This window comes from Trichomycterus rosablanca, chromosome 23, assembly GCF_030014385.1.
Source record: "Trichomycterus rosablanca isolate fTriRos1 chromosome 23, fTriRos1.hap1, whole genome shotgun sequence".
In the NCBI taxonomy this organism is placed as follows: Eukaryota; Metazoa; Chordata; class Actinopteri; order Siluriformes; family Trichomycteridae; genus Trichomycterus; species Trichomycterus rosablanca.
Genome location: NC_086010.1, coordinates 8,981,939 through 8,994,520, shown reverse-complemented (window position 1 = coordinate 8,994,520; position 12,582 = coordinate 8,981,939). Strand labels below are relative to the sequence as shown.

Here is a 12,582-nt window from a genome sequence, read left to right as displayed (position 1 = left end):
TACACTGGGAGGACAATTGGAGAAAATGCAATTAAAAAACCTCAATGCATAACTTGAGTACTGTTAATATGTCAGAATTAAATCAGTGATGATCGGAGGAGTTCTTTTCTACCAGTGGTCATGATTCTGTATACCCCCCCACCCCCCTATTTTTGTAGGAAGACAGCTGCAAGATCGGACACTAGTGCAACGCCGATATTGCGCAATACACTTACCATATGTGCAATATTACTTTTTTAGTAATGAACAAAAATTACTTTTCAAAATCACTACTACTGTGATATGTGCAAAAAATCGTATTCTGACTTTTATTTCTATATTTACCTTAATTATCCTTACTGAGTTTAAACATATCTTTTTATTTCTTTGTGTGGAATAATCATCAGATTCGCTCTGAAAGCTCCACATGTATCTGTGTTTAGCTGGATTTTCCCTCTGTTTCACTTTTAAACTTGTGTTACAGCTCAGGGCTCTGAGAAACTGCGAGTCAGCTTTTTATTTCAATGTTTGCTTATATTATATTTGTGTTATTGTCAGTGTATAAGTGTCAAAAACAACCCCATTATTTTACATTAGCGTAAAATATATGCAAGTCCACGGGACCACGGAACGCATTAACAGGTTTCCCATACATCCTTATGAGAAAAAATACAACCAACTGACGTTGAGTTTCAAGGTACCACTGTATCACTATATAGGGTCACTTTTCGGGGCCCATTTCACCATGTAAAGCTACTTTTTTCAGTCACAGCCCACTAATATGAGCCAACTTTGAAGTCACCCCAGATATCGGCTGTGTCTGTGCGACCCTTTCTCAGTCAGGAATGAAAATCAGCACCAGTACAGGTAGCGGAATGCAACGTGTAATGGGATATGTCTACACTGGGAGGAAAATTAACTTTAACTAACTGAGTACTGTCAGTATGTCAGAATTAAATCAGTGATGATTGCAGGAGTTCTTTTCTACCAGTGGCCATAATTCTGTATGCACCCTCCCGCCCCCTTTTGTAGGAGGACAGCTGAAAGACTGGACACTAGTGCATCGTTAATATTGTGCAATACACTTTCAATATGTACAATATAACAAAAATTACATTCATTACTTTTTTAAAACCACTACTACTGTGAATGTGTAAAAATCGTATTCTGATTTTTATTTCTATATTAACCTTACTGAGTTGAGAGTATTTTTTTATTATCTTTATTCTATTAGGCACTATTTGTACTTTTTTCCTTATGTTGCTGTCTTTTTTCTGTACAGCTTTGTTAATATCAAATCAGGATTGCTTTATTTGTGCTGATAAATCATCGAATGTAATCAGACTGCAGATTCAGACACAGAGTCCAAGCTGAAGAGTCAAACAAAGAGCCGAGTTTTGAGTTTCAGTCTTTCTGTGTTTCCGTTTTAAGGCCAGAGGGCACGGCCGCTTCAGTCAGCATTATCCATCGTGACTCGGAGAGACTCTGTTTAGTCTCCATCCTTCCTTCCTGTCCTGCATACGGTCGAAATGCTTAACGCAGCAGCTCTGAATCGCTCCTATCACCTAAGCTAATGTTTCATTAGAAACCAGCCCACAGCCCCAACACCGACAGATCCTGTCTGGATTACTACTATCAGCATTCCAAACTACATAGAGAGCATATGTTCATAAGACATACACCGATCAGCCATAACATTAAAACCACCTCCTTGTTTCTACACTCACTGTCCATTTTATCAGCTCCACTTACCATATAGAAGCACTTTGTAGTTCTACAATCACTGACTGTATCCATAAATTTCTCTACATACCTTTTTAACCTGCTTTCACCCTGCTATTTAATGGTCAGGACCCCCACAGGACCCCCACAGAGTAGGTATTATTTAGGTGGTGGATGATTCTCAGCACTGCAGTGACACTGACATGGTGGTGGTGTGTTAGTGTGTGTTGTGCTGCTATGAGTGGATCAGACACAGCAGAACTGCTGGAGTTTTTAAATAGTGTCCACTCACTGTCGACTCTATTAGACACTCCTACCTAGTTGGTCCACCTCGTAGATGTTGTTTGAGTTGGTCATCTTCTAGACCTTCATCAGTGGTCACAGGACGCTGCCCATGGGGTGCTGTTGGCTGGATATTTTTGGTTGGTGGACTATTCTCAGTCAAGCAGGGACAGTGAGGTGTTTAAAAACTCCAGCAGCGCTGCTGTGTCTTATCCACTCATACCAGCACAACACAAACTAACACACCACCACCATGTCAGTATCACTGCAGTGCTGAGAATGATCCACCACCCAAATAATACCTGCTCTGTGGTGGTCCTGGGAGAGTCCTGACCGTTGAAGAACAGCATGAAAGGGGGCTAACAAAGCATGCAGAGAAACAGATGGACTACAGTCAGTAATTGTAGAACTTCAAAATGTTTCTATACGGTAAGTGGAGCTGATAAAATGGACAGTGAGTGTAAAAACAAGGAGGTGGTTTTAATGTTATGGCTGATCAGTGTAAATGTACTGCTCATCACACTAGACCCCTCAGCCATCAGAAACAGACCAGTGATGACCATTCTGACTCACTTAGCTATTACAGACAGTGATTCATTTACATGTTCTCAGTCAGCTTCCTGTGCTGATGTACTTTATATTAGTAAGTGTAACTTGCTGACAATTACAATGCAGTATTTTCTATAATAATTGTGATCTATAACGTTTAATATCACACCAAGCCTCCAATTCTTAAGTATATTTTACAGTATGCATAAACACAGATGATTAAAAGTTAAATTAATTGCGTGCAAACATAACAGCAAAATTTGAACAGTTATGCACATTTTTATTACCAGAATGTGTTTACCAATAAAAAATTAATAAAATGATGATGAAATTATTAAATCTAAATTTATTTTTAGAAAGCCAGCCAATGCCTATATAGAGTTATTACCCATCTTTCAGCCAGATATTTAAAATAACAAGTCTGTTTACATTATCTGACAAAAGTTCATAATCCTGCCACTGAAAACATTTCTAGATGCAACACTAGTGGCGTAACTAGGAGCTCATGCGCCCCAGTGCAATAAAAAAATTGGGTCCCCTCAACAAATTGCATATGCTGATAGCTGATCAGAATGAATTAAAAGTACTCACTCATAAGTTACACTTCAAGACCAAATTCCTGCCTTTTAATTTTACTTAACGAAAATATTGTAATATAATAAAAACGACCTGGCGAGTGCAGCCAATGGGGGGGGGGGGGGGGGGGGGGGGGATAGTGAGGTGAGTACTTGAGTTCATGTCATGGAGGACCCCCCTCCCTTCCCCGCCATGGGCCCCAGTGCACCTGACCTCCCCACCCCGTCCCCCTGTAGTTACACCCATGTGCAACACGTATAACATCCTGTCGACCCACATCGTTAACTATGTTAAAGTGTTTATACAGTCCATTGTGATCCATTTAACACCAGTGTTTGGATGGAACTGTACACGGACTGTACGCGGAACATTACAAAATCATCTGAAATAAAGTTAGGTAATAAACTCTGAGCTCATTTAGACTAACGCGTATCCGTGCGCTCTGACGCCCAACGAGACAAATGCGGCTCTGACCAAAGATGATATTAAAGCGTCAATTAATAACTGTAATTTTGTCTAGTTATGATTTTTCACACTTTTTGAAAACAAAAATTATTATTTAATATACCCGATAGTTCGCAATATGTAGCAGCTCGAGTAATTTGTAACTCACGACCGCACTGGAAAAGACGCGTGTTATCGTTATACAGTATAAACACAATGTTACTGTGTGAAAGCGGCACAAAATAAAAGACACATATTTACGTGGCACAAACACACCTCAATAAAAATAGTTCGATTAAAATTTTTAATCTCGATTAATTTTTTTATCGCGATTAAAATTTTAACGCGTTAATCACGTTAATTAATGCAATTAAAGACAGCCCTAGTTTTATCTTTATTATTATGTTTGACTGAATGTAGATTGATGGGTAAACTGGCAATTGCATCCATTCCAGATCAAATACACAACTCTAAGTGTCCAAAAAAAGTCGAAATGGGGTCAAAATGCTTTGATGTTTGATGTTTAATGATGCTTAGAAGGTGGAATGAGTATATGCAAGGTCAGAGGCGCTGTGAAATCAAACCCGTTGCTTAAAAATAAAGAGCATCGATAAGAAGCAGTGTTTTTCTTTGGCTGATTGATGGGAGACATCAGACAACTGAATCACTCGTCCACCAGACTATTACATATACGAAAATAGTTCTGTCTCAAGCACCCAGGAAACTGATCTGTTCACATCCCCTATTGTGTTTAAAATCAAAACAGTAGGGAACAATCTCACACCATCATACAGCATGTAATTTCAGGATTCCAGGAGGTGGTCATGTGACTGAGCGTCCCGGCTTTCAACACAGATCAATAAAAACTGCATCATGCAGAGAAAGTTCCATTATGAGCAAGTCAATCCGCACATATGCACACACACACGCGCACACACACACGCGCACACACACACACACACACACACACACACACACACACACACACACACACACACACACACACACACACACACACAATCTATTAAAACCTGTCTGAAACAGTAGCCAGTCCTAGACTGTCAGTTTGGGATTTTTAGGATATATTCTTTAAAAATGTATAAAGGTTACAACAGATGCAACTGACCTTTGATTATCCAACATTTGGACCAGTGCAATAGGACATCCCAACATGACACAACAGACAATGCTTTGTTATGCTAATGGTAGCATTAGTTACATGCTTTAACATTGATAAACAAGATCCTGGGGAATAATGCCTAGTTCACACTACACAATTTTTGCCCTGATTTTGCCCATGTGTGAACTGTTCAACGACTTGATCAGAGCGGCTCGTCGCTGCTAAACATCTGGACCAGCTGGCGAGTCAAAATCCTGTAGTATGGAAAGCATTGCGAGCAGTTTACGAGTGCTATGTCGAACTACAGCCAATGAGAACGTAAGATACGGGGTGAGGGGAAACCCTAGTTAGGAGTGTAAAAACGTAGGACAGGGGCATAATATAGTTTCTACCAGAATACATATACTACAGAATACGGGCAAGCCGTAGTCTAGTGGTTAAGGAACTGGACTAGTAATCAGAAGGTCACTGGTTTAAGCCCCACCACTGCCAGGTTGCTGCTGTTGGGCACTTGAGCGAGGCCCTTAACCCTCAGTTGCTCAGACTGTATAATGTAACTGTAATTAGGGATGCATCAATACCATTTTTTCCCAGCCGAGTATGAGTACAAGTACATGTATTTTTGTACTTGCTGATACCGATACCGATACCAATACCTATTTAGAATACCGTTTTTTTAAAACAAAAAACACACGTGAGAAGTGACGAGAAGTTTAATGATACCACGTCCAAAAATGCACGTCAGCAAGTAGCGAGTGATCAAAGTGTTTGTGCGCTGATGTGATGAAATCAAGGAGGAAAAATAAATGAATCTGAGTGGATTTGGCAACACGAATAGCATGGATTGTTCTGTAGTGAGTTGGAGGTTAATAAATATTTTTGCAATGTTGGTGTTTTGTTGTTATGTTTTGTAGAGAACGATCAGGTCAGAGATACTGTAAGACGTGTGTGTGTGTGCCGGTGTATTCTGATATAAACTATATTATCCCCCTGTCCCACCTGTTTACACTCCTCTCCTGCGTTTCCCCTCACACCGTATCCTGCGTTCTCATTGGCTGTTCGACATGTCACTCATTCCCAGTCGCACATCTCAGATCAGATATCTGACGTGCTAGAAAACTCGATCCGAGTTGTTGGATAGTTCACACTTAGCCATCGAGAGCCGAGTTTTGATCGCCGAGCGAACGCCGAGTTGCTCCCGAGCCGGCAAATCTAGCGCTGACCAGCCGCCGAGCGAAAATCAGGGCAAGAGTCGTGTAGTGTGAACCAGGCATAACGCAGCAACGTGCACTAGGCACACGGTATCGGATATTTAGTATCGGAGCCTCGTTTGCGAGTACGAATACAAGTTAATGAGCGCGGTATCGGTACTCATGCATCTCTAACTGTAATGTAAGTCGCTTTGGATAAAGGCGTCTGCTGAATGCTGAATGCTGAAAATGTAAATGTAATACATCAGCACACACAAGCTTTACAGTATTTGTGACCTTATCGTCCACGCCAAACCATAATACCCACGCTGCATGGCAAAAAATACGCGTGGGATCCCGATCAAAGTTGATTGAGCGACCAGCAGGGATTATCTGTTCTGTAATGAGTTGGAGATTAATCTCCAACTGATTACAGAACAGATAATCCCTGCTGGTCGCTCAATCAACTTTGATCGCTCGCTTATTGCTGGCGTGGATTTTTGGACATGGTATCATTATACCCCGTGTCACTTCTCATGTGTGTTTTCGTGACAAAACGTAGTTTGGGAGACCAGATGGACGCGTCTCTAATTTCTTCCGGTGATATATGGTGTAGTGTGTAATCCCCTATCACCGATCAGTCGTGTGGTGTGAAATCCACAATAACTTAAAAGACTCCCGATTACAAGAGATCCAGTCGTGTAGTGTGAACTGTACAGCGATCTGACAGCTCAGAAAGTCGTGTAGTGTGAACTTGGCATAAGAACAGCCTAAGCTACCTGATCATTTACACATACTCTGCAGCTGAAGATTCAGACTTTAACCTAATGTTCACAACTACACTGGTCTATGAGTCGGTGCAAAATAATAAACCTTTTAAGACACCATAATGTTCTTGATGACAAGCTGCTGTAGCCAAAGGAAAACAAAAGGTACGTGACCGGACCAAATCACGAGTTTGTTTTCAGGGAAGGTTTTTACAGTGTCTGTGGGAATTTGTGTAAATTTAGTCAAAGGAGCATTTGTTTTCTTTAGCGTAGTCAATTTGTCTTCCGCTGCTGGGGGATCCCTGATTGCAGTCGAGGTGGGTATATTGCTGCTCACGCCCCTTTTTCACACATGCACTCTGCACAGGCGCCTCTCTATCTGCTAATCAGAGTCCTTACACAGCGTTTGAAGACCCCACCCACATAGTCCGGTCATCCCGCCCCAGCAGAAACGTGTCTGCTGCAGGGACTGCCGATTATGTCCGCTAGATGGCGCCCAACCGACCGGTGGCAACGCCGAGTTTCGGAGCGAGGAGTTCGGAATCTCGGCGCTGGTGTGCTAGCGGAATATCATAGGAGCATTTGTGAGGTCAGACAGATGGAAAACCCTCACTCGCAATAAATATTCCAAACCCCATGTTTAAAAAATGATGTGCTTCCAGCTTTGTGATAACAAGAAGGCCCTTGCCTGTTCCCCAATGCACAAAGCAGGGTCCATAAGGACTAGCTTTGACAGGCTTGGTGTGAAGGAATTCCAGTGGCCTAAAGAGAGCATCACAAGTGTGTGATTATTAACATTACGCTGTTATGTAAGTAGATTAAAGCGCACTTCAAGGAGCAGTGTTATCAGGAAACAACCCAGAACAACAGGTACAACACACTACCCTGTCAATTATTTATTTTCCACAAGAGCATTTACTAGAGATGGACCGATCTGGGTTTTTGGCACCGATTCCAATCTCCGATCTCCTTTCAGGGACATCGGCCGATAGCCGATTCCGATCGGGGGGTGGGGGGGTGGATTAGCAGTAAATAAACTTAAAAAGAGCCTCACAGTAAAGATAAACCGGAGCAGCGCGCGCGCGTGCGTGTGTGCCATTAGAAGATACGCTTTGTTCACAGTATCGCTATAAGTGATTCATTGATTCATGAGTTGATTCGTTTTTATGTGAAGCGTAAGTTTCTCTTCTCAGTTATCTCTCCGTGTTTACTGTTATTAATTAAATGTCGTGGTTTTAAATAAACACCAACTACTACAGAACATTTTGTGTGACTCTTACATTAAAAAGCTTCATTAAAAAGCTTCATTAAACTGCTATTACCACAGATCTGTAACCGAGTCAGACTCGTTCCGTCTAAGGAGCTAAAAGTTTTCTAAAAGTTCAGCAGATGATCCTGAACTAACGAATTTGGTAATGAATAAACTTTTGCCTCGGATTGGCTCTGTAACGTTTTCTGTTCTCATCTACATCACAAGTAAGAACCGCTTACGATTTACCAAAGTGAACCAGGTGTTTATATAACGTGCTGATAGAATCGACTCAGATGTGACCGGGTTGAATTATCTTTTTAAAGTAAATATTACAATCAGCAAAATTACATCGTAAGAGCTTTCACGATGGTTTCTGTACGATTGTTGATGAATGGTGATGTGATGGTTGGTGCTTCGTAGCTCAAAGTCTGGATCAATCCACTGAGCTGTTAACTTAACGTGATCTTTATATATCACACGATCGGATCGGCTACTTTTAGGAAATATCGCTGATCGCATATTTTGATTAAAAATCGGCCGATACCGATTCATAGCCGATCGATCGTCCCATCTCTAGCATTTACCATTTATTTATGCTATTTGCTTTTTTTTTTTTACAGTATATTACAATAATTTACTGGGACGTTTATGGTTAAAAACAGTTAACAAAGGAAAGTATAATGTTGGATTTTTAACTACCAAACCATATTCACATACCATAGCTGATTTGCCTTCCTAAACATTAAATCTCACTCTGTCAAGTCAAGCCTCTTATAACTGTGCAAAGCAATCAATCTGAAATAGGCAGTAGTGTTTTGTGACAGATCACAGCACAACACTAATTATCTATAGCAGTGATTTCCAAAGTAGTCGCAGTGGTGTTCACTGTTGCTGCAGAATTTGCAGTAAATGCAAATCAGTTTCATGACTTCTTTTATGTAGAATTTGATTCTGTGAATCGCCAATAAGATGTGAGGGGACAGTGAGTGAGAGAAGAAGGCTGAGTAAAGTATTCTTTCTTTCGTGCAATTACACCTACAAAATACAACACTACTGAAATAAAGAAGGAAATAACAGAGTATATGGAGGTTATTGTTGTTTCTGGTAGATACATTTTATAAAAAAAGAAGGAAATTTATTACAGTGTATGGTACAGAACACGTACTGTACTGAAATGTGATGTGTTTTTTATGTACAGTACAGTACTACTGTGTATTGTTGTTTATTATTGTTTATTACAGTAATGTCTATTCTATAATTTAAGATTTAAAGAAAATAAGACTGTTTAAGACATTAGAAAGGTTTGGTAAGGGGGGGTTTGGGAGGTCTGGCATGGATTAATTCTATTTACATTATGTCTTATGGGAAAAATAGGTTTAACTAACAAACATTTTGACTTAAGAACAGCCCCTCGGAACCAATTAAATTGTAAGTCAAGGGTCTACTGTATATCATAGTGTCTATCTATCTGTCTGTCTGTCTGTCTGTCTGTCTGTCTGTCTGTCTGTCTGTCTGTCTGTCTATCTATCTATCTATCTATCTATCTAAAAGAAGAAAAATAACAGCTAGCAGATTCTAACATTCAAGTACAGCAACAAGGCCTTTCGGCATATCAAATTTAGAATTAAATCATGAATCTAATCTGATTCTCCTGCACCCATCTATTGTTAGAGTAAAATACATCACAATACTGAACTGTCACTTCCACAATCTGACAGAAACAAGAAGCTGGTTTAGATGATCTATGTACTGGCATGTAGTGTGTGTGTCACCTCTAATAACATTACATGTACATATACACGCTGGTTAACTGAGGCTCGGGGCATTTGTATGTGCAACGAGTTAAAGTGACGTTAAAGTGAAGTTGGGTGAAGTTCGCCAGCTAAGTGGTGAAGTATGATGGAAATAAAGATATAACTCGTTTATTTACGAAAGTGCACAACATTTTAGAGGTGTGTTATGGATAATGCATAATGGTTGAAGTTTGTATTGGGATTTGAACAGCTCCCTGGCTAACACCAACCATTAGAATTAGCACAAGCGTTAGCCAACGCTTTCCACCGCATCAATGGATTACTAGAAGCGCTAGCTAACCAGGCTACAGATGAAATACAAGCGCGACACTTTACCTGAGGGTTTATTGTCAGGTGCTTGTTGTTTCGGAGCGTGTACCCCCTCTACCCCTCCAATGCTCGCCAATGTTTCGGTGCTTTTCTGTCACTCTGCGCCGCCCAACATTCACAACAGCGCTAATGAACTCAGGACGCCGCCATGTTCGCGCTGTGCACAAAGTGCAGCTCGGAGCATGCGCACATCGCAGCCTGTCACGAGCCTGTCAGCTGGTCAACGACACAGGAAGACCTGTAACGATGAACTCTACGTACGGGTCGCATCCTGAATACACAGTTTAGTGCACTACAAATGACACACGAGCCGCAGTTTTACACTCAAAGTAGTGCACTATTGTAGGGAGCATGGAATGCATTTTATTCAGACCTGTGTCGGAATTACAAAAGAAAAAGGAATGGAAGCAACATAGTTCTTTAACATTTTCTAATATGTTAAAGGAGGTTACAATATTATGTTACTAAAAATACAGTTCCAATAGCAATAGTCACTATAAGTAGTGTGCATGCACACTCACTGGGCACTTTATTAGGTACACATATTTAATACACACACACACACACACACACACAGATTCACTCAGAAGCGACTGACTGTGCCTGTATGGATGCCCAGCCAGGTCTACAGCACAGCTGCAATTCTTGAGAGCCCAACGTCTTAGTGGTGGTGGGCTAGCACGTTAGACCCCTGTGCCATTTGAACACCTTTAATTTTACTTTTTTACACAGCATTTTTCTAATTATAGTGCTGTATTAACATATTAAATCATTTTTACAGCTTTCCAGTTGTTGGAAACATTTGGATTTCAGTAAATGTTGCAACTGTTCTGACTTGTGATTGAATTTTTGTTTAAAAAAGTACCTATGGCAGTGGTCCCCAACTGGTACCGGACCATGGGTCATTTATTACCGGGCTGCACAGAAAGAATAAATAATTAGAAATCGCTACATCAGCAATAAAAATACTGCTTCCACTTCCAACACACGGGTGTTTGTCATCTCATATCACCCCCAGGTGGAAGCAGCGTCTCGTTGCAGCGAAAAAAGCTAATGTGTGAGCAGTATAGTTATTCTATTTTAAATATTTCTGCCCACACCAGTCCGTGAAATTTTACCTTATATGAAACCGGTCTGTGCTGCAAAAAAGGTTGGAAAGCGCTGACCTATGGAACTTTTGCTTTTTTTCTATGAGGTGAGCCAAACTCATATTATGCTGACAGGATTTGTCTGTATGGTCAGATATAGATAAATGTAGCTAATATGCAGCTGAAATATAGGTAACACTGTCTACGGTAACTTCATATTTGCTATTCTGTCTCCGACACAATTCACAGCTCTTTCTTTGTCTGTGTGATAAGCAACAGACTTGAGTAGAGCTTTAAAGTGCAGAGGGTTGATCTTCTAAGTGGTTCATTATTTTTTTAAGTTTTTGCTTTTTGTCAAACAAAGGAACATAAAGAATCTGATTATGTTTAACTGATCAGTTTAAACTGAATTACATATCAAGTTAAATTACTTCTGTACACCCAGGGCCGGCGCTAGGGGCGGGCTGAGGGGGGCATTGCCCCCCCAAATTGTGTCTTTGCCCCCCCAAGCACAATGCAAGCAACGGCTATTTTTAAAATTATCTCTGAACCAATCACAAAAATGCATTTTGTTTTACAGTGTGAAGATATTTCCTTGCTTATTCCTGATTGGCTCTTTGAGTCATATAAAAATCGGCAGACTGCCCCAAACAGTTCAGTTCGGCAGTATATGTTCTGTTAGTGTGAGCGAGAGGCAGGTATACTGGTAAACACTTTTTTTTTACAGAATTAGTATTCTTTTGTTTTCTTTATATTTTAATTTCCCAATAATATAAATATTCTCACTCATTCCTATTTCCACGTTTGAATATTCTCAGTCTGTGTGTAGGTACATTTGTCAGCTTTGACTTAAATTTGTATTAAAGCCTTTCAAGAAATAGAGTTGTTCTATTAGTAATGGCAATTTAATTAAGGGGGCGTATTAAAATGAAATACAATTAGATAATCTTTTTTCTCCATTTACATAATCAACATGTATTTTTTAATCATTGGGTTTTAAGTTTAAGTTCGAAAACATGCATTTTTATTTCTTTACCTCATACATCACTTTAAGCCAGTATCAATAGCTTGGCTGTCATCATTCATGCACAAATCAAGCCTTGAATATATTTCTGGCTTCAAAAACCTGACTATCAACATGCCCCCTCATTAGGTTTTACTGCCCCCCCAAGCAAAGCAGTCCAGAACCGGGGCTGTGTACACCAAATATTTTAACAAAACAAAGGTGTTATGTACAATGTACTATTCCATGTTACAAGAACAATTAATTACTTTTAATGACTTAAAATGAAGCTAATTTAACTGTCCTGATATTTTAGGTGCAAATCATTACTTATTTCCATTAGATGTTTTGGATCATTTATTACCTTACAGCACATCTTGACTTTTACGCTACTCATTACCTAGAGCCAAGAACACACAATCACTGTCTGTTTCTACCGTTACAGCCCTGACTTTTAAACAAGCATGCAACTGATCTGCGACATACC

General features: G+C 40.1%; 1 protein-coding gene across 3 annotated transcripts in view; it reads right to left on the bottom strand.

Annotated features, from left to right (window-relative positions):
* Positions 1-10,112, bottom strand: part of LOC134300939 (dnaJ homolog subfamily C member 13-like) — a 78,419-nt gene extending 68,307 nt beyond the window's left edge. For all 3 annotated transcript variants that reach the window (XM_062985418.1, XM_062985419.1, XM_062985420.1), the window contains exon 1: positions 10,011-10,112. The gene's annotated coding sequence lies outside the window, so the exon portion shown is untranslated. The remainder of the gene's footprint in view (positions 1-10,010) is intronic.
* Positions 10,113-12,582: the final 2,470 nt, after the last annotated feature.